This window comes from Notamacropus eugenii, chromosome 2 (assembly GCF_028372415.1).
Source record: "Notamacropus eugenii isolate mMacEug1 chromosome 2, mMacEug1.pri_v2, whole genome shotgun sequence".
Taxonomy (NCBI): Eukaryota; Metazoa; Chordata; class Mammalia; order Diprotodontia; family Macropodidae; genus Notamacropus; species Notamacropus eugenii.
Genome location: NC_092873.1, coordinates 125,457,690 through 125,478,316, shown reverse-complemented (window position 1 = coordinate 125,478,316; position 20,627 = coordinate 125,457,690). Strand labels below are relative to the sequence as shown.

At 39.7% G+C, this 20,627-nt stretch overlaps 1 protein-coding gene across 2 annotated transcripts in view; it reads left to right on the top strand.

Moving 5' to 3' along the window:
• Positions 1-15,118: 15,118 nt before the first annotated feature.
• RAB23 (RAB23, member RAS oncogene family) overlaps positions 15,119-20,627 on the top strand; it is a 49,323-nt gene continuing 43,814 nt past the window's right edge. For both annotated transcript variants that reach the window (XM_072642539.1, XM_072642538.1), the window contains exon 1: positions 15,119-15,241. The gene's annotated coding sequence lies outside the window, so the exon portion shown is untranslated. The remainder of the gene's footprint in view (positions 15,242-20,627) is intronic.

Sequence of the window (20,627 nt, the reverse complement as noted above, 5' to 3'; positions counted from 1 at the left end):
CTGGCCTGATATTCTTTAATGTATTCAACATTCCATTTCTTGTTCCATGCCTTTGCATAAGTAATTGTCCCATATCTAAAAGGCACTCCCTTCTTGCCTCTCCCTCCCAGGGTACCTAGCTTCCTTAAAAGCACAGCTCAGTACCTGCTTACATGAGACCTTTCTTGATCTCTCCCCTTCACACCTAGGTGTTGGCACTCTCTCCTTCCTTAAATTATTTTATATTACTTTGAATATACTATGCAATTTCTTGTCTATGTGCATGTTTTTCCCTTCAATGGGATGCAAGTTCCTTAAGTTTAGGGACTGCTTTTTTCTGTCTTTATATGCCCTGTGGCAAATATAGTGCCTTGCACATATGATAGGTGCTTGATAAGTGTTGTTTAATTGAGTTGCTTTCAATACATGTTCAAAGGCAACATAAAACATAATGTTATACATAACAATTAATGGGTCCAGGAACCTAAGGTATTGTATTTACTCCATTCTCTACTAAGGAGTCCCTCTCAGCCACATACATCATCTTAGGAGAACCTAACCACCTAGGAGAGGGGGTCAAATTCCTTTTCTCATACTATTTGGCTCCTTTCCTCCCCCATCTGGCACCTTAGGGAAAAAAATTCCTAAGGTTTAAATATTGGCTCATGTCTATGGTCTCCCTATGGTGGGAAGTACAAAGGTTAAAATATGGATCAGGTATGAAACAAGTCTTTATTATCTCCCCACAAACAGAACTGCTTAACAACAACAACATTGAGATGGACTGAGTGCCATTTGCAAGTTAGGACTAGGATGATGGTCACATGTCACCTGGTCCTCCATCTGGCCCAAGGAACCCAATTGGGCAGGAATAGCTGCCTCAGCCTTAGAGAGGTAGTATACTGCCCTACCCAGAACAAAATGGTATCACCAACTCCAGTGTATAGACTGGTAATGGACCCACTCCCCAATCTATACTGTTCTTACAATGGTTCCAACTTTATTATTTAGTTCAATGAAAAGCATATATCTTTGATGGGTACTGCAGTACTTTACAAATAGTGGGAAGTATTGACAAAATTCTTTGATGGTCTTCGATCCCAAAGCTAAGAGCCTTTGATTGTCCAGGTCTATTTTTTCCAGGCCCCCTTACACAATGGTGTGTTCTCACACAAGTGTGTTCCTACATCCACTTTACCCCTGTGGCCATTGGCCAAGAATTAACAGTGATTAAGATCTTCTCTATCCTACCCCTCAAGATTCTCTCACATGTTAGTCAAACAACCTGGAGTTCAACCTATGGGGAGGATTTTCCAGGATTCTTATACCCTAGAGGGTATCTCCTATAACCAGATTAGAGGCTAATGAAATTCAGCTGCCTATGTCTCTTTCATAATAGATGTATCCATTGGAAAACTAGGCAAAATGATTTTCTTCAAGACCCAGGTCTAGCAGAAAAGACAAGATTCCATTATGAATGACAAATACTGAAGGAATATAGTTAAACATGATTTTGATTGTACCATATCTACTTAAGAAACTTCTTGTGATTTTCAATATTTCCCCCACTCAGCCATTTGCTGTTGGTTAGATAAGTTTGTGAGATGAAAGCTGAGATGACATATCTTGAATATTTCCCAACAGTGCTACCTTCCCAACAGTGCTACCTTCAGTACCTACTACTGTTTGTTAGTTCAGTAGAGTCCACCTGGAGATGTCTACCTTTCACTCAGGTCAAAACTCAGCCCTCAGAGATCCTGTCTTTTCTAAAGTTCTCTCAAATTATCCTAGGAGAACAACTACTTTATCCCTTTATTTTTGCTGCTCTACATTTATTTCATGGTGATTGTATGTGGAGATTTCTGACCTTCTCTGCTATCTTCCCAGGCCTTTCCATCTTATTACAGAGGCTATCTTGCATCACTCAATGGGGTGATTTCTTGCTTTCTGGTTGAACCTTATAGTTTGAAAGCAGAGAGAAGAATTTATACTTTCCTATATGACATGCTCTTTTAATTGCAAATCTCAGAATCCCTCATGCATTGGAATGATTAGGAATGAAGTACAAAACAAGGGAAATTTCTAGAAATAATAGTAAAAACCATAGTGGTTCTTGTGATGAAGGATTCAAAGCTCCAAAAAGCACTAATGACCTGAAATGAAATAAAACATGGATAGGGTTAGTAATAGTAGGGAATAAATAGTTGTGATGCCATGCACAAATATAAACTAAAGGAAGAAACAGAAATCAAAAGGGCAGAAATCAGTCTTCCAATTTTTCAAACTGTTCAAAGCTCCTAGCAACTCATGCTGATCAAAAAAATCTGCTGCCAAATACACTGCATGATAGTACATCATCAAAAGAGAATCTAATGACCATTAGCAGAAAATAATTTTTAAAAAGAAACAAAACCTAATGGGAATGTTTGTACTTCAATATCTAATTCTTCTCTTTTTCAAAAACCAGGCTTATGGCCTGAATTGAAAAAATATGAGAATTAGTAAAATGAAGTAGGCTATTTATAAAATGTCTGCAGATAGGTTGGTTCATTAGAACAACAAAATTACATTACTGATTGAATAAACTCATATTAGGAAGAACAAACAAATAGTTATGAAATACTCAACCACTAAATATCATTTTTAAATTAAAATATTAGGTTACTTTCCATTCCCCAAGATTTTTGAGATTAGATGTCTGCAATAAGAGAGAATGTATACATGTATGCGAAGGGTGTAAAGATAATTGCTTTACAAAATTGTATGTGCTCAATGAAATTACATTTCAGGGCTGACTGGGGGCTCATTGTACAAGTTGATGCAGGTCATTATCCAGGAGTCCAAGAGAATATACCTGGTTTAGAAATAGATAGAAGAGAGATGGTAACATTTTGTTTGAAAAAGATCTGAAGTTTTCAGTGGATTGCAAACTTGTGGGATATAGCTGCCAAGAAAATGAAAGCAGATTTTAGGCTGCATTAAAAATGAGGTAGCTTTCAGGCATAAGGAAGAGATAGTTCTGGGGTATTTCTGTTCTTGTCAGGCCACGTATGTAGTAGTGTTCAGATCTGGGTTCCACATTTTAGGAAGGATGTCCTTGATTCTGTGACTATACCTACAACAGTGGCAGCACTTATCAAACTACTCAGTCAGCTAGCATTTATTAAATGCCTATTATGTGACAGATATTGTGCTAAGCACTGAAGATACAGAGACAGACAAAATTGATTTCAGGTAGCTCACAGTCTAAAGGGGATATGACCTGCAAACTATGCACAAAAAGCTACAAACAGTATGATTGTAATGGAATATTACTGTGCTATAAGAAATGTCAAACAGGATGGTTTCAGAAAAACCTGGACTTATATGAACTGATGCAAAATGAAGTAAACAGGAAACATTGTACACATTAACAGAAATATTGTTTGATGAAGAATGATGAATGACTTAGCTATTCTCAACAATACAATGATCTAAAAAAATCCCAAAGGACTAATGACGAAGCATACTGTCAGCCTTGAGAGAAAGAACTGATAGTTTAAACACAGACTGAACCATGCTGTTTTTCACTTTCTTTCATTCTTTTTCATTTTTTGAATCTTTTTGTACAAAATGACTAATCTGAAAATATTTTACATGATTGCACATGTATAACCTATATCTTATTGCTTGCCATCCCAGGGAGAGGGGAGAGGAGAAAGGGTGGGATAAAATTTGGAAATCAAAACTATTTTTTAAAAATTTAAAAATTGTTTTAACATGTAACTGGGAAAAAAACTATATATATGCATATTATATATATGTATATTATATACATATTTAAAAGATACATATAAGTTGGAGGTAGTCTCAGAAGATATAAAGATTAAGAAAGACTTCTTACAGAAAGTGAGAATTTAGCTAAGACCTGAAGGAAGCCAGGGAAAATAGGAGAGAAAGCATTCTAGGAATAGGAGAGCACCAGTAAAAAAAAGTCAGGGTCTGGTGATGAAGTGTCTTGTTCAAGGAACAGCAGGGAGGTTGGTATTACTGGATAACAGACTATATGGAATGAAATAGAAGAACTGAAAGGTATGAAAAGCCAGGTTATTAAAAAGACTTAAAAGACCAACAAAGGATTTTATATTCGATCCCGGAAATAATAGGGAGCCACTGGAGTTTACCGAATATCATTTTTATTAAATCGTTGAACCATGTGTAATGGGGATGTCTCCTCTCCCCCCAAATGCAGCATTGGAATCTCACTGTGTAGCTTTAAGGAGGCAGAATTGATTTTTCTTCAAGGGAAACTTTATTTTCTCCCAGAAAGAAATGTAGGAGTTGGAGCCAGAAGCTTGACCACTCTGTTGTCTTCACAGAGAAAGGAGTACTGGGCTCTACCTCATCCCTTAACTGTTGTTCATCTAGGGCAGGGCTTCTTAAACCTTTTCCACTCACATGATGTCTTCTGCACTTCTTAAACATGGGTTGAGATTGAGACCCACAGATTAAGAAACACCATGTAGGGCATGTGATTTTTCAGGTTCAAATTAAATTTCTGATCAGTATTCATCAAGGGGGAAGGAAAACCTCAAGCTCTACATCTGAAGTCGGACTCCTTTCCTACCAAATACCAATTCTACAATGAAGACACATATAAAAAGTAGTCAACAAACAAAAACGAAATAAACAAAAAATGCCTCCTCCCCCCCCCCCAAAAAAAAACTTTATTTATCCAAGCTGACAGCAGAACAGAAATAAAAGCAAATATACATAGTAGAATATATACCAGATAACACAGAGCGAAGGAGTTGGAGATAGGGACGTGATGAAGCTCCTCTCTTGTTGGCTTCTTCCCAGAGTCTTTTCCTTTAGTATCCTTAAATGAGACTGATATCTTCCATCTTCCCTCTTGAAGGTGGAAGCCAGCAGCTCTGGATGAGACAGCAGAACTCAAAGAAGACTTGTAGAGAGCAAAAGCCAGGAGCTCGCCTCTCTCTGGCTCTTTCCAATTCTGCCCCTCCCCTCATGCAGTCACAGGGCACTGATTTGAGATTCTCAGGGCACTGAGAAGAGAGTCTCATACCAATGGACTTTGAGACTCAGGTTACAAAGTTTTGGGACTCAGTGTAAAAGTTAAAAAATAATCTAGGGCCGATGTAGAACATAGAATCATAAATTTAGAGTTGGAAGATATCTTACAGAATAGTAAATCAACCTCCCACCTTTTATACATGAAGAAACTGAGGCCCAACCAAGTGACTTGCACATTGTCATATAATTTATAGATATCTAACACAGATTCAAACTAAGAACTTCCTCACTTGGAGTCCAATTCACTATAGCTATACCACATGGCCTTCAATATTTTTCTATGTATTGAGTTAATTAGATGAAATTTTACTTGTAGTGACAACTCATTTCCAAAGAACTTTTAAAATATTCTTTTTTGATAATATCATTCATAATTTTTAAAAAAGGGAAACCATACTGAACCAAAATTTGTGCTGCAAAGTAGAGAACACAGAAAAACAAAATCAACTGAGCATATTTTATAGCAGTGTATCATATCTATTCACAAGAAGTAGAAGCATTCAGTGAACATAAAAATATGAAGTATTCATACTAATTCAAAGTAAAAGTCTAGATTTAACTAGCCTTGGCAAGATAACATTTAAGCATTTAAAAATTATGCTCATCCTATTTTTAAAGCACATATTTGGAAATTTAAATTTGGAAGAAAGTTATCATTCTACAGTTTTCTTAATTTTAAGGTATGTTTGAATTAAATTATTTTGCTATGATGTCCCAAAGACCTCAGTTCAAAAAATAAAATATTTCTCACGTCTTAGTTAATCTTATCCTTATTTTAAAATGCTACCTGAAGAGCAATTTAATTAGGATCAAAAGGATTGTTGAAGAATGGTGGAAAAAAGATAATATAAACTATCTGGTCACCCAACCTGATTATTGCATCTCCCTAAAATGACAAATTTGTAAGAATAAACCTTGTACCTATGGTGGTTGGTTTTTCTCATTTGGACAAGAAATTTTTGACTTAAAAATTTTGTTTTTAAAGTTCCCATTTTTGAATTACATAAAATTTCTTTCATTGTTTGATTCATATGAAATATTCTCTCTTACCTAAGATACTGTAAAAATGAATAATTCACTTTCCAAGCTCTGAGCCCCCAGTCAGAGATAATGTTTGGGCAAAATACTACAATTTTAAATTTCTCTTCCTTCCCTGCTGTTCTCCACTTGCTTCTCTCTGATACACTCAAACAGTGATACACAGTTTAGCAATGCTTTTAAGAAGCAGACTTTTTGTAAACCTAGGGGAAAGATCTCAGGCTCTCATACTCTCCAGGAAGGGGGAGAGGGAGGAAAAGGGGAGAAAGGAATGAGCAATCCTCGAGTTTTCCCAATAATTCTCTTGGGTCAACACTCTGTGTGTAAGGGCATGGGGGTATCGTTTTCCAGTGAGGCAGGAGCCACCTTGACACCTGATGAGCTCACTGGTACCTTGGATTTGGAATCTGACACCGATGACTTCATGTCTGCAGCCCCTTTGCAACTTTCATGGTGGCTGCACATGTCTCTTCAGTTGCCCTCCTGGGCTCTGGAGGACTTCTCTTTTCCCCATAACCCCTTAGAATGACAGAAACAGAAAATGACAGAAACCCCTTAGCATGACAGAAACAGATCTAAGAGTTATATCAGCCTCTCCTTCAAATCCAAAGGTCACAGCAAAACTTCCTAGGAGTTAAACATCTTTTCTCTCCCACCTCTCCCCTGCCATCTCCCAAACCTCCCTTTCCCAATCAAGCATTTGGTTTGTAGCCTCCCGATCTTTGCGGCAACGACACCCTCTTCTACACACAGGGTGTTTGACCTAAGATGGGGATTATTTATTTCCTTCCTCCCTTTTCATCCACCTCCCCCTTTCTGAAGAGGATGAAAGCCTGAAATCTTTCCCCTAGGTTTAAGGAAAGTTTGTTTCTTAAAAGCACTGCTTAGCATGGCTAAGGCAAAAATAATGAGCTGATTCTAACAAGATAAAAGTCAATAAGAATAAATGTAAATCCCTAAACCTAATATATAAATACATATATACATATGTATATATATACACATATATACATATATTAGTCATTACCATTATAACCTGAGCACTTTCCCAAAACTTTGACATCTGCCAATTTTTCCCCCTAGGTTTTGTTTGAGAGGAAAGACACTCCAAGGGAGTGGCTAGAGGAGAAAGTCATGCCCAAAGTAAGGAATAGCTTGGCTCACAAAAAAAGTGGGATTGAGTAAGATAGCTCTGACTATTCATCAGCTAGTTAGCACTGCTAGAATAATAGTAATTACCGTTTATTTATGTACCACTTTAAAGTTTGCTGTTTATTTTATGTATATTGTCTAATTTAACAACTCGCAACAACCCTGGAAGAGAGACATTACCAGTATTATTATCTCTCTTTTGCCAGTGAGGAAAATGAGGCCCAGAGAAATTGAATCCTTTGTCCATGATCAGGTGTCAGAAGTAGGATATGAATTCAAGTTTTCCTGCCTCTGAATCTAAACTTTTATCCTCTCTGTTATACTGCTTCTCCTGAGAAATCACATGGATTCTAAATTGATAATCCAACAAGTCACACATCATCTGTATATTTGATAAAGCCATTATATTTTCAACCAAATAGTTATTATAAAGAACAAGCATAGCTCCAAAGAAGAAATATAAGAAGACACCCTCATTCCATTGCTTTGCAGAAGTGGAAGGTCCAAAGACGACATACATTTGAGACTTTTTTCAACATATTGTTCAGTTTTACTGATTTTGTCTTTACCTTTTTCTTTTTTTTCTCACATTTTTAATTTATGGAATATATCAAGCATTTCCATAACACAGTACAATTAAAAAGACTGCACATGAAACTGTAAATCTATGATATACAACTTGCTATTCTCTTTGAATATGTTACATGTAGATTTTTTTCTTCTCTTTCCCTTCTCCTCCTACCCTAGAAATGGCTACCATTAGACACAAATAGGTGTGCATGAATGTGTATATATAGATATATATGTGTGTATGCATGTATGTATATATGTACATATATGTAAAATTATTCTATACATACTTCCTACTTATCAGTTCTTTCTCTGGATGTAGATAACATCTGTCTACATAATCCTTTATAGTTAATTTGGATATTTATAATAGACAACATTACTTTTTCACTCAGTGTACTTCTTAAAACAACATTACTGTTACCATACACAATACTCTCTTGGTTCTCATTTTGCTCTTTATTATTTTGTGCAAGTCTTTCCATGTTTTTCCAAGATAAGTGAGCTCATCATTTCTTCTAGCACAGTAGTATTCCATCACAATCACATACACAACTTGTTCAACCATTCCCCAAATGATGGGCATCCCTGCCATTTCCAGTTCTTTACCACCACAAAGAGAGCTGCTACAAATATTTAAAACATACAGGGTTTTTTTCCTTTTTCCCTAATCATTCTTGGAAATAGGCCTAGCAGTGGTATCATTGGGTCAAAGGGTGTAGGCAGTTTAATAACACTTCGGGCATAATTCCAGATTGCTCTTAAAATGGCTAGATCAGTTCACAATTCCACCAACAATGAATTAGTATCCCATCCTCTTTTCCTTTTAAAAATATTGTTATATGGGATGACTCTGGGAGGGGAAAGGGAGAGAAACATATTGAGAGAAATTCTATTGACATATAAAAGAAAATTTAAAAATTTTTGCTTAAAACATGGTTAGTTTGTCCTTAAGTTTGCTTCTTCCACCATGAAAATCCTACTTGAAGGCTTCATTTGAGAAGAGAGGGACCTTGGGTTTTTCCAGACTATACTAGCAGAGTAAATGGTTTTGCACTTAGATCCCAGTGGAGAAGATGGCTGCATGATGAATCATTCCTCTGAGGACCATCCTGGCTAAATTCAGAAGGCTTGGGAACAGATTTGTACCATGATGACAAATTTTTCTGCCACATAGGTGAGAAGTACCCACACAACTTAAACAATGTTCCCTTAAAATGCTAAAATAATAGTGAATTTTCTTTTCTACTATTCCTTCTCATTTAGCTACCTCCTGTGACCCTATAGTATGGAACAGAAAGAATGAAAAGAAATCTCTGCTGAGCCAGCCCAGAAGGCAGCATAGTAATTTTGAATAATTAGCTTCATTATCTCAAATTGACCTTTCCCCACACATTTTTTCCAGAAGTAATCTGGAATATCTCATTATTAGACAGCATTCTTCCAAGAGCTCTGATCCAGATTCTTTGGACATTTAAGTTGCAGTGTAATAGATTCGGATGACCCATTCTCTTTGTAGACTGTCTTGGTCTTACTCGAGTACACAAAGAGCATTTATTTCTGCAGGGAAACATAACGGAGGCAATCTTAATTGAATCTTAAGGACAGTAAAGCGATTAATATCACCATGGAAAAGAAGAAAACAGGTCAGGGGAGGGTGAGAAGGGAGGTTCCCCCCCCCCAAAGTCAAATATCCATAGGGTCCAAGAACAGAAATGCCGACATTAATGGACTTAAACTTTGCTAAGCCCGCACCGACACCTAGTCGCTGTCCGTCATCAGCGGAGCATCCTCCAGGGATACACTTTAACTACGCACGGAATACAATGTATCTTTGTTATGTATCCCCACCAAAGGAACTTTGACAAGTAAAACCGCAAAGTAAACCAGCCCACGCTCTGGCCGCCCCCATTTCCCTCGGTGTTCAGGCGCAGCCGGACTCTCCCCTATCTCCTGGCTCCTTCCCAGGGGGTTGCTGGCTACAGCTCCTCTCTGGGTCTGGTCATGCTTTTCTCCAGAGAGCAAGCGAGCCCTGCGGGGACTTGGACAAAGCCTGCCTTTTCGGCGGCCCTTCCCAGTCCGCTCTGTCCGCCAGGTCTCGCTTTCTTTTTTCCTCCCTCTCCACACCCCAGAGGGGGAAGAGGAATCCGAGCTTCCCGGGATCCTCCCCAACAACGCCCCGGAGGGCATGGGGGAAGGGGGGAGAATGAGCAACCTCGTTCTGAGCATGTGCGAGCGAGGATTCGCGCATGCTCGGCAGGACGGGCAGGTTTGCTGATGGCGAGGAGTAGGTTCTCCCGCTCCCGCCGCCTCAGCTGGAGCGGCCCCTGAAGGTCTCGGTTCACGTTACCGAGGTATTAATAAAGTTATCGTTAAACATTTTTTTCAAAGTAAGGCAGCCGATTTAGGCGGGTGCGCGAGGAGGCGGCGGCCGAGACTGAAAGGAGTTGGTCTCGCCGGGCGGGTGAGTCCGCGGCTGATGGGTGAGGGAGCGGGGGGCGGCCCTTTTTCTCCGTGGGGGCTGCTTCTTCCTCTTGGGCCTCCTCCCCTGACGGGCTTTCCCGCTTCCCCCGGGCTTGGCCGCTCTCGTGGGGCTCGGAGGAAGGAACCACCCTTCGAGGGGAGGGAAGCCGAGGCGGCGGCGGCAGGGTGTCCACCACGGTCCGGCCGCCCCCCCCTCAGGGCACCCGGGCTTGGAGGCAGCCGCGGTCCGGCCCCCCTCCCCTCAGCCCCGCGCCCCGCTAGGCAGCGGGCTTCTCGAGTCTCCGGTGCCTGCCTGGTCCCCCCTGCGGCCGCTCCCGGCATTCTTTTAAAGTGCCCTCGGGGCGGGGGCTGCCAGCCGCGGATGTCGGTCCTGCCCCCCCTCCCCCCATCCCTCCAGGTTCCCCAGCCCCGGCTGGTTTTCCGGCCTTTCCCCCCACCTCTCCGGGCTCGGCCCCTGCCTCTCCCTGACTCGCTCACCCTCCTGGGACTCCCTGGAGTCTGGAGAGTGTGAATGAGGACCTGAGGCTGGCCGTCCCTCCGGACCCTGGGTGTGAAAAATGATGCCCGGGGTCGGTAGAGGGGCCGCCAGCTGGCAGATGCCTGCAGTGCCCTCTGGCCGGCGGGACTACCTTCTGCCCCATGATTGGGGAGCGGAGGGTGAACAGATTAAATGTAACTGCTCAGCAAAGTTTCGTCTGTGTATGACTGTACCAACCAAGCTTAGACCGTGGCTTCTCTGTTCAATGTAGCTCCCACCCGTGCTCTGGGCGGTCGGTAAATGTGGATGTGCGGGATGGTTTTAAGCTCAGTCTCTTCCACAAGAGGCCTGTGGTTTTATGGATGCCGACATGTAATCCTTAAGAAGTATTTGGACACCTTTCCCAACTATAAATCTGCATTGGTCAGGACACTACCTGATGTGGGGCAGCCTATGCTAATGCTAAGTGTAGGGCTAGAAATCAGGCAGTCTCTGGCACCTCAGGCAGGTGATCTGCCTTTCTGTACTGATTCACTGGGCCCTAAAATGGGAATATCCTGAACTTCCTTTGTAAAGATTAATAAACTCGATTATGTAAATAATTGTCACTTGTCATCCTAGAGCTGTAATTACTTAGTTATTCCATATCCGGTTGTTTTGACGTACCATTTTATATACAGTATTCAACACAGAAGACAACAAATATTGTTACTCCACACGGGTAGGAAAGCAATTTTCCCAAAGCAGAGGTCTGACCATGATAGTCCTTTACTCAGACCTCAGGGACTGTTACCTCCAGCATCAAATATACCCTCCTCTGGCAACATGACTCCAACCGATCTTTGTAGCTATGTTATATAATAAAATATGTGGTCCAGCTAAACTGACCTTTACCTTCTGGTATTTCCAGTGCTCTTCTCGCCTCTCCCTGTTAGGATCCTATTTACTCAGCTCAACTCAAACACCACCTCCTACTTGAAACCTTCCTGATTTCACACACACACACACACACACACACACACACACACACACACACACACACACACACACACACACACACCCTACCTACTGCCTTTCCTCTCTCAAAAAAAGAAATGTCCTTGTATTTATTTTGTATGTACTTATACATATACAAGGAATGTAAGCTCCTTGAGAGCAGGAACTGTTTCCTTTTTCTGTTCCACCATAGTTTCTAGCACCCAAGTGCTTTTAGAAATGTTTGTTGATTCATTGCTACTTAATTTAGAATTGTAAGTGCCCACTATTTGGAAAGCATGGTAGTAACGTTAGGGATGCAAACATAAAAAGTCTCTACTTTACAATCTTGTATAAGGAATAAGACATGTACAAAAGGTAGAATGTAATAGCAACTAAGAAAGGATAGAGGTGAGATACTATATTGCAAAAAAGGAGACATTTCTTTGGATTAGGGGATCTGGGAAGGATTAATGGAGGAAGTAGCATCTAAGCTGGACCTTTAAGGCAGCAAATTCTCTGTAGGTCAGTGCAAAGTAAAAAAAAAAAAGCAAAACAAAAAATAGGGTATAATAACTAAGATCATATACAGTAAGAGAAAAAATGCCTGAGAATGTTTGGACAAAAGAATACTGATAAAGATTTAGAAGTGAGTACAATTCCTATTATTTTTATAATTTAAATTAAAGTTTAGTTGATCACATTGATAGAATTGTTTTTAATAAAGCAGTTTGGTTTTTTTGGAGGGGGGGGACTGTCAACAAGTAGGGATGTGGAGAAAATATTTTCTTGACGTGGGACTCCCTTTGCGAAAATATTGGGGCAGGAGAATACAATATGAGATTAGGGAACAATTTAGTAGTCCATTTGGCTGGAAGGTAATATACGTAAAAAGGGGACTGAATGAAAGGAAAAGTAGGTTATAGCTAGATTGTGGGGGACCTAAAGTCCTAAGCTAAGGTGTATGTACTTTGTCCTCAAGTCTAGACAGTGAAAGGCAGCTGGGTGGTGCAGTGGATGGATAGCTGGACCAGGATGGGGAAGACCTAAATCCAAATCCGATCTCAGATGCTTTCTAGTTGTATAAACTTGAACAAGTCGTAAATGTAAAACGGAGATAACAATAACATTTATCTCCTAGGGTTGTTGTGAAGAACAAATGAGATAATATTTGTATTTGTAAAGAACTTAGTACAGTGCTTTGCACTTGATGGGTACTATATAAGTGCTAGCTATTATTATTAGTGAGTTAGGAAGGTAGAGTGGAAACTGTAGGGAAGACGACTTGGAGAAGGGAGAAACCCAGAGACAAAGAGAAAAAATAAAGTATCAGGGAAGCTGTAATGATCCAAGATGAGGGTGGTGGCAGTGTGTGTGTGTTTGTGAGAGAGAGAGAGACAAAGGGAGAAAGGATGTGAGAAAGTTTGTGAAGGTAGAGTCTTTAGAATCTGGCAAATGGGAAAGCATAGGAAATAGGGCAGATTTTTTTGAAAGGAAGTTGATAAATTCAGTTTATCATTTAAGGTTGATTTGCCAGTATGAAATCCAGGTTGAGGGAGATAGCCATTGAGAAGTTAAAGATGCGGAACTGGAATCCAGAAGACAGATTAAGACTAGTTTTAGGAATCATCTCAGGGATAATAATTAAACCCAGGAGAGGAGATAATACCACTAAAATGGAAAAGAACTCTAGAACAAAGATATAGGGGATACCTCTATTTAAAGCAGTCATGGGATAGTGATCACAAAGGAGATTTTATAGTTCAGGATATGGTGGGCCTGAGATCTTGGTGAGATCCTCAACCCTCTTGTTATCTGAGGTGGAGTGAAGATATAAGCAATGTGAGTTGAAGAGGTTAATGAACTGAGAACCCAAGTAGTTCAAGAGATTATTAGAATGTTTAGTGAAGCCCATAAATATGCAGACAGTAGAGAGGGTGGAGAAGAAGACTGTGAACTAGGTACTGAAATACTTAAGAAAGGAGGAAGAACAACTGGAAAAATCTTTGTTAACAGCAACAAAGATCTGGGCCAAGTAACTGAATAGAAAGAGCCTGAAATGAGGAGAGACTGCTTAGTGATAAAAGCAGAGGGAGGATCTGAAAGGGGACCGTAAGGAACAAGGACTATTCTTTCTCCTGACTTCTTGGCCCTGGCTTAGTGTTCTAAGGACTTAAAAGGAACAAGTAGCTTTGTAGAGGGTGACTAGGGAAAATTGTGAGAGGCAAAGACCTTGTTTGAGAAATCAGTTAATGATGGATGGAGGTTAAAGAGGAAGTAGTTTCCTGAGGTTCAATGGAAGAGAGAAGGCAGAAGATGATAGAGACTGGGAATAAGGTGGGGTGGGATTGGATGAGAGCTAGAAAGGACCTTAGAGATCATTTACTCTCACTTCTTCATTTTATAGATAATGAAATTGTGACTCAGATGATTTATCAAAGGTTTACACAGATGTTAAGTGGGAAAGCCCAGATTCAACCCAGATCCTTAGACACCAAATTTAGTGTAAGATCTCAGAAACTAAAATGTTCCTAATATATTCATTCAGTATGGATTCAGTGTCTATGTACAAAACACTGTACTAGGCACTGAAGATGCAATGATTAAAAAAAATTGTTCTTCGGGAGGTTTACCTGGGGTGTGGGGGGTAGGGGGTAGGGGAAGGGCTGTGACTAGAACCAAAGGTAAGTATTGCTGAGGATGTTTGCGCTAGAATAGAACAAAGAGAGTGTTTTTGAGATGTGTTGTAAAGGTAGGGGGCAAAGGGAGAAATGATAGGAGTTGACAAGTGATTGGTAATATGAGGTGAGAGTGGGGAATATAGAATGACATCTAGGTTATGAGCGTGGGTGACTGAAAGGATGGTGGTACCCTCAGCATTAATAGGCAAGTTTGGGAAAAGGGAGATTGGAAGGGAAAGACAATGAGTTCAGTTTTCAGCATGTTAAATTTAAAATGTCTTTAAGACATCCAGTTCAAGATGTCTAATAGGCAGTTCGAGTTATAAGATTAGAGACTGGGACAGAGGTTAGGGCTAGGCAAGTAGATCTGAGCATTATCTGCATAGAGACACTAGTTGAAATCATGGGAGCTGATGAAATTACGAAGTAAAATATAGTTGAAGAGTTGAAGAGGACTTGAAATAGCATAGTTGAGGATGAGTGGAGAAAAGGGGACACGTGGGAAATATTGAGTTAGAATTGAAGTTACTTGGCAATTTAATGTGCTAAAGTTTCCATTTAAAGTGTTAAGTGCTCAACTTTTGTTAGAAGTCTCTTAAAGTCTTAGTTTTCTGACCCAGTTGTATGGCTTTTTTTTCCCTGTGTCTCAGGCTTGGAACAGTGGTATTTCAGTTCAATTCACAGACATTTATTAAGCACCAAGTATTTGCAAGGCACTGTACTAGGTGCTGGGGAGACAAAGGCAAACAATGAAACAGCCCCTGTCTTCAAAGAACCTTCGTTCTACTTGGGGGATACAACGTTTGCACAAGTAAGTAAATGCAAAGTATATACAAAATAATCTGAAGTTATTTCAAGAGGAATAGAGTTTGTAACTTGGGGCCAGGAGTGGGAAAAAATTTATATAGAAAGTGGATCTTGAGCTGTGCTTTGAAAAAAGCTAAGGATTATAGGAGGTTGCAGTAAAAAAGTACACTCCAAGAATGAGGATTCCCATTTCAGTGGGAAAACTTCTAATTTGTCTAATTGTTTTAAAGGTTGTAAATGTGAAAGATTATTATAGATATATGGAGTATATTAAATGTAAGGTTAAGTTACTCTCTAGCATAATTTCTGTGTTTAAAGCATATCTAAATTGAAACAATGGATTTTTAAATGATTATTATCACAAAATATCTATGCCTACAAGTCTTCAGGAATCCATCTGTTTCCATAAAATCAGACCTTACTAAAAAGTTCTGCTAATGTCTTACTGCTACATTGGTTCATGCTAGCTATTTCAATAGAGTGAAAGTTCTGAACACTGATAGCATCATAGATGTTGAGCTAGAAAGGATATTAGATCCTTTTATGTTACAAATGAAAATACTGAGGTATAAAGAGTTAATGCTTAGGGTAGACCAAGCTGGAAAAGATTCAGGGACAGGCTAGAAAGACTATATGTCTTATCTAAGAAATATCCTAGTTAAATTTCAAGAGGCTCCATGTTCATTTTGGCCCTATGGTGAAAAATTTTTCAGAAACATCATCCCTTGCTCCTACAGATCTGTTAAGTTGTGGAAGGATTATGTTCTATTTGGGTGGCAGGAGTATTCACATCACTGAAATTACAGATCCTCAATATGGTGAACTGAGCTACTTGAGGCATCCATCCTGTGTTTCTGCTACCCAGAACTTAAGCCACTTCATATACTCATCAACTTTATTGAAAAGTTGCCACAGGCTTGATAGGTACTGTGGAGAATATTTCTTAAATACTTGAATTATTGGTGATTTTGTTTTTATATGAATTCCTTCCACTTACACAAATCACACCCTTGCTGTAACTCCGTATAATTGTTTTTTGAGGGTTTTTGTGACTGAAAAATTCATTATATTGTGGTTATTCTGGTAATCAGTTTCTCTATCTAAGCTGTTCCAGAATGACCAATATATAGTCTATCACCTGGGCCATTTTTGAAGCTTTTGCAGCTTGATATCAGACATTTTAGGGTATGAGGTGTTGAGGAAGGAACAGCATCTCTGGTATGATGTCTTGCCAAGGACTTTTCAGGGCTGCTCATCCACCTTTGGTGTTCACCTGGCATTTAACTCTCACCTTGGTAAACCTTGGCAGAGAGACTAAACCAAGTGAGAGTTAACTGACAGACCATAAACCACTTGGTGAATTAAGGAAGCATCTACCCCAAGAATTTTAAGTCTTCTCCTGGTTGTATGGGTGGATGAGAACAATATGTTCCAAGCACCATGAAGGTGACTGAAGCAGGTGCTATGGAACACTTAGAGCTTGGTCAGGCACTGAAGACACCATTGTCAATTTACTTCATCCCAGGCCTTTGCCAATAGTCCTGACTTTTGTCTTGTCCCAAGACTAAAATGATGTAGGGAGAGAGAGTGATACTGATGACTTTGTGAGGCTTAGATCCAAGATATCACTGTGATGTCATTTGTCCTCTTCAGAAATGAAGGACAAACAGCGAGAACAGTAAGTCATGACAGAGCTTGACCTTGGAGAATTTAAGATTACTTTTGTCCCAAAATTAAACATTAAAGGAGGAGCTAGGCTATTGACTTAACTATTAAATCATGTACTAATAGCTGTTTTATTCCTGTTTTTGTTGGGTTTTATAATACTATACAATCCCCTTTCTGTCTCTCTCTCTATAGAATATGTATTCTATTAATTCATTTTCTGTATTTTCAAAATCCTTTTATCCACCATTTCTTCTCCATGATCAATTTTTGATTCTGTTAAGCATTATTAAACACTATTTGAACAAGGATGACATACAAATTAGTGATTTTCATATTTTACTTTCCTATTGCCTACACACATAACCATAGCTCCCTTATCTTTAAGAAACTTGAACTTGATCCTGTCATAACCTCAAACTATCATCAAATACATGTATCTCTTTTCTCATCCATAGCATTCTCTTAGGAAAAAAAAAACTCTATTTCCTTCCTTCCCATTCACTTTTTGTCCCTTTGCAATCTGGTTTATGACTTCACCATTTGACGTCTCTAACATTACCAATTGACTTCTTAATTTCTAAATCAGATAGCCTTTTTTCATACCTTAATCTTCTTAACATTTATTCATCCTTTTATACTCTTAATCACCCCATCCTCCAGTAAGCTTTTGCTTCCCTGGGTTTTTCTGATACCTTCTTCTGGTTTTCTTCCTACCTGTCCGACTGCTCCTCGGTCATCTTTGTTGGCTCATCATCTGCATCCTACCCATAGTACTTGGTTATACTATAAGAAAATGTCCTGGATCTTATTCACTAACAGAGAAGATATAAAGAGAGGTATTGTCAGCTGAGTTCACTTATCATCTCTTTGTAGATGATATAATAGCATTGGTAGATGAATCTACCAATTCAGTTCTCTCTTCTCTGGGATTCAGTTCTATAGCATAAGCTACTTGTTGGATATTTATGTCTGGATATCCCCGGGTTTTTGTACTGGACATGTACAAAATGGACCTGTTTTCTTTTCCTCCATTCCCACTCCTATTCTGAATTTTCATTTTCTTTTAAGGGTAGTACCATCTTTCCAGTCACCCAGGTTTGCAATCTTAAAGTCATCTTCAACTCTTTCTTCCTCAGCTTCTTATAATCTACACAGTGCCAAGTCTTTTTGAGTCCCCTCTGCAACATCTCTTCATACATCCCTACTTCTCTACATAGTTCAGGCCTTCATGCCTCTCCCTTGGATTGTAACAGTCTCCAGATAGGTATCCCTGCCTTCAGCTGTCTGTCCTGTCCAATCTTTCATCCACATAGCTACCAAAGCGAGAGTCCTAAGCATAGCTTTGGCCATATTACTTTCCTTAGAAGCTGATTGCTTTTAGGATGAATATTAACTCTTGGTATTTAAAACGTCTCATAATTTTTAACCTATTTTCCCAGATTTATTTCATGCTACTCCATTTTGTGTATTTTATATTTTAGCCAAACTATGCTACTTATCATTCCCTGAACTTGGCCTTCTGTGTCCTTGCCTTTCTTGCACAGGCTGTGCAGATGCACTACTCACCCATGACTGGAATGTTCTTCTCTCTTAGAATCCTTAGCTCCCTTGAAGGCTCAGCTGATACTTCCTCCAAGAGATCCTTTACTTATCCCCTAACTGTTAACACTTCTCCTCCCCATCCCTAACCCACTTACTTGATATTTAGGTTATATACTAATCTGTTATGAGTTGTAATTCCTAGAGAGCATGGGGTATTTTGTTCCTTGCATTATCTGAATCTTCAGTGTGTTGAATGGAATTGGCACTTAATAAATACTTATTCAATTGAATTCATGTGGCATTATGAACTCTTCTCTCTGTATTCCATTGTCTGTTATCTGCTGCTAAAGTTAACTCACTTGGGGAAGGAGCCAAGATGGCGGAGTAGAAAGATACACAGACACTTAGCTCTTACCCCACAGCCCATAAAATAGTTGTAAAGAAGAACTCTCAACAAATTCTAGAGCAGCAGAAGCTACAGAACAACGGAGTGGAGGAGATTTCTGTTCCAGAGAGACCTGAAAAACCAGTGGGAAAGGTCTGTCACGCACTAGACGCAGAGCAGAGCCCAGCCCTGCCTTGGCCACGCGGCACCAAGGGGAGCAGATCCAAGCAGGCCTCAGGGACAGAATCTCCAGCAGTAGCGCAGGTCCCTCAACCCACAGGTGCCAAAGGTCAGTGAGAGGGTCTTTTTGGCTGGCCGAGAGGGGAGCAGGATGTCCCCATAACTAAGGCCCCCTTGGGAGGCAGCAGCGGACAGGGGCTCCCAAAGCAGGCAGTGGCCCGCATCTGTTATTGAAGGTCTCCCCATAAATTCCCAGAGGGAACTAAGCCCCATGTGGTGGCCCTGCCCCCTCCTGAGCAGCTGAACTTAATCTCACACTGAACAGCAGCCCCATCCCAGCTGAAAGCCCCGGAGGCTGGAGAGCAGCATTTGAATCTCAGCCCCCAAGTGCTGGCTGGGCAGAACTGGAGGCTAGGTGGTTGTGGAGAGGAAACTCAGAAGTCAAGTAACTGGCTGGGAAAATGCCCAGAAAAGGGAAAAAAAATAAGACCATAGAAGGTTACTTTCTTGGGGAACAGGTGTCTCCCCCCATCCTTTTGGATGAGGAAGAACAAGGCATACTGTCAGAGGAAGTCAAGGCCCCTGCCTCCAAAGGGAACTTAAACTGGGATCAGACAATAGAAGACCTTAAAAAACAAGTTAGCAGCTTACAACAGGAGAACCAAAAAATGCTGAGGAAAATAACCGCTTTAAAAACAGGCTAACTCAATTGGAGAAAGAGGTCCAAAAAGCCAATGAGGAGAAGGAGGTTTCAAAAAGCAGAATTAGCCAAATGGAGGAGAAGGTTCAAAAGCTCACTGAACAAAATAATTCGTTGAAAGAGAGAATTGAGAAAGAAATGACTATGAGTTAAACCAAGAAGTTAGTAAACAAAACCAAAAATTTGAAAAAATAGAAGATAATGTGAAACAACTCATTGGAAAAACAACTGACCTGGAGAATAGATCCAGGAGAAATAATTTAAAAATTATTGGACTACCTGAAAGCCATGATCAAAAAAAGAGCCTAGACATTATCTGCCATGAAATTATCAAGGAAAACTGCCCTGATGTTCTAGAATCAGAGGGCAAAATGGATATTGAAAGAATTCACTGATCACATCCTGAAAGAAACCTGAACAGAGAAACTCCTAGGACTATTGTGGCTAAATTTCAGAGTTCCCAGATCAAGGAGAAAATACTGCAAGCAACTAGAAAGAAACAATTTGAGTACTGTGGAAATACAATCAGGATAACACAGGATCTGGCAGCTTCAACATTAAGGGATCAAAGGGCTTGGAATGGGATATTTCAGAAGTCAAAGGAACTGGGATTGAAACCAAGAATCATCTACCCAGCAAATCTGAATATTAATACTTAAAGGGAAAAAATGGTCATTCAGTGATATAGACAACTTTCAAGATTTCATGTTGAGAAAAACACCAGATCTATATTTTAAAATTTGACTTCCCAAGACAAGAATCAAGAGAAGCATGAAAAGGTAAACAGAAAAGAAAAATCATAAAAGACTCTCTAAAGCTGAACTGTTTACATTACTATATGGAAAGAAAGTATTTTTAACTCTTGAATCTTTTCTCAGTATTTGGGTAGACAGAGAGATTGTACATATAGACACA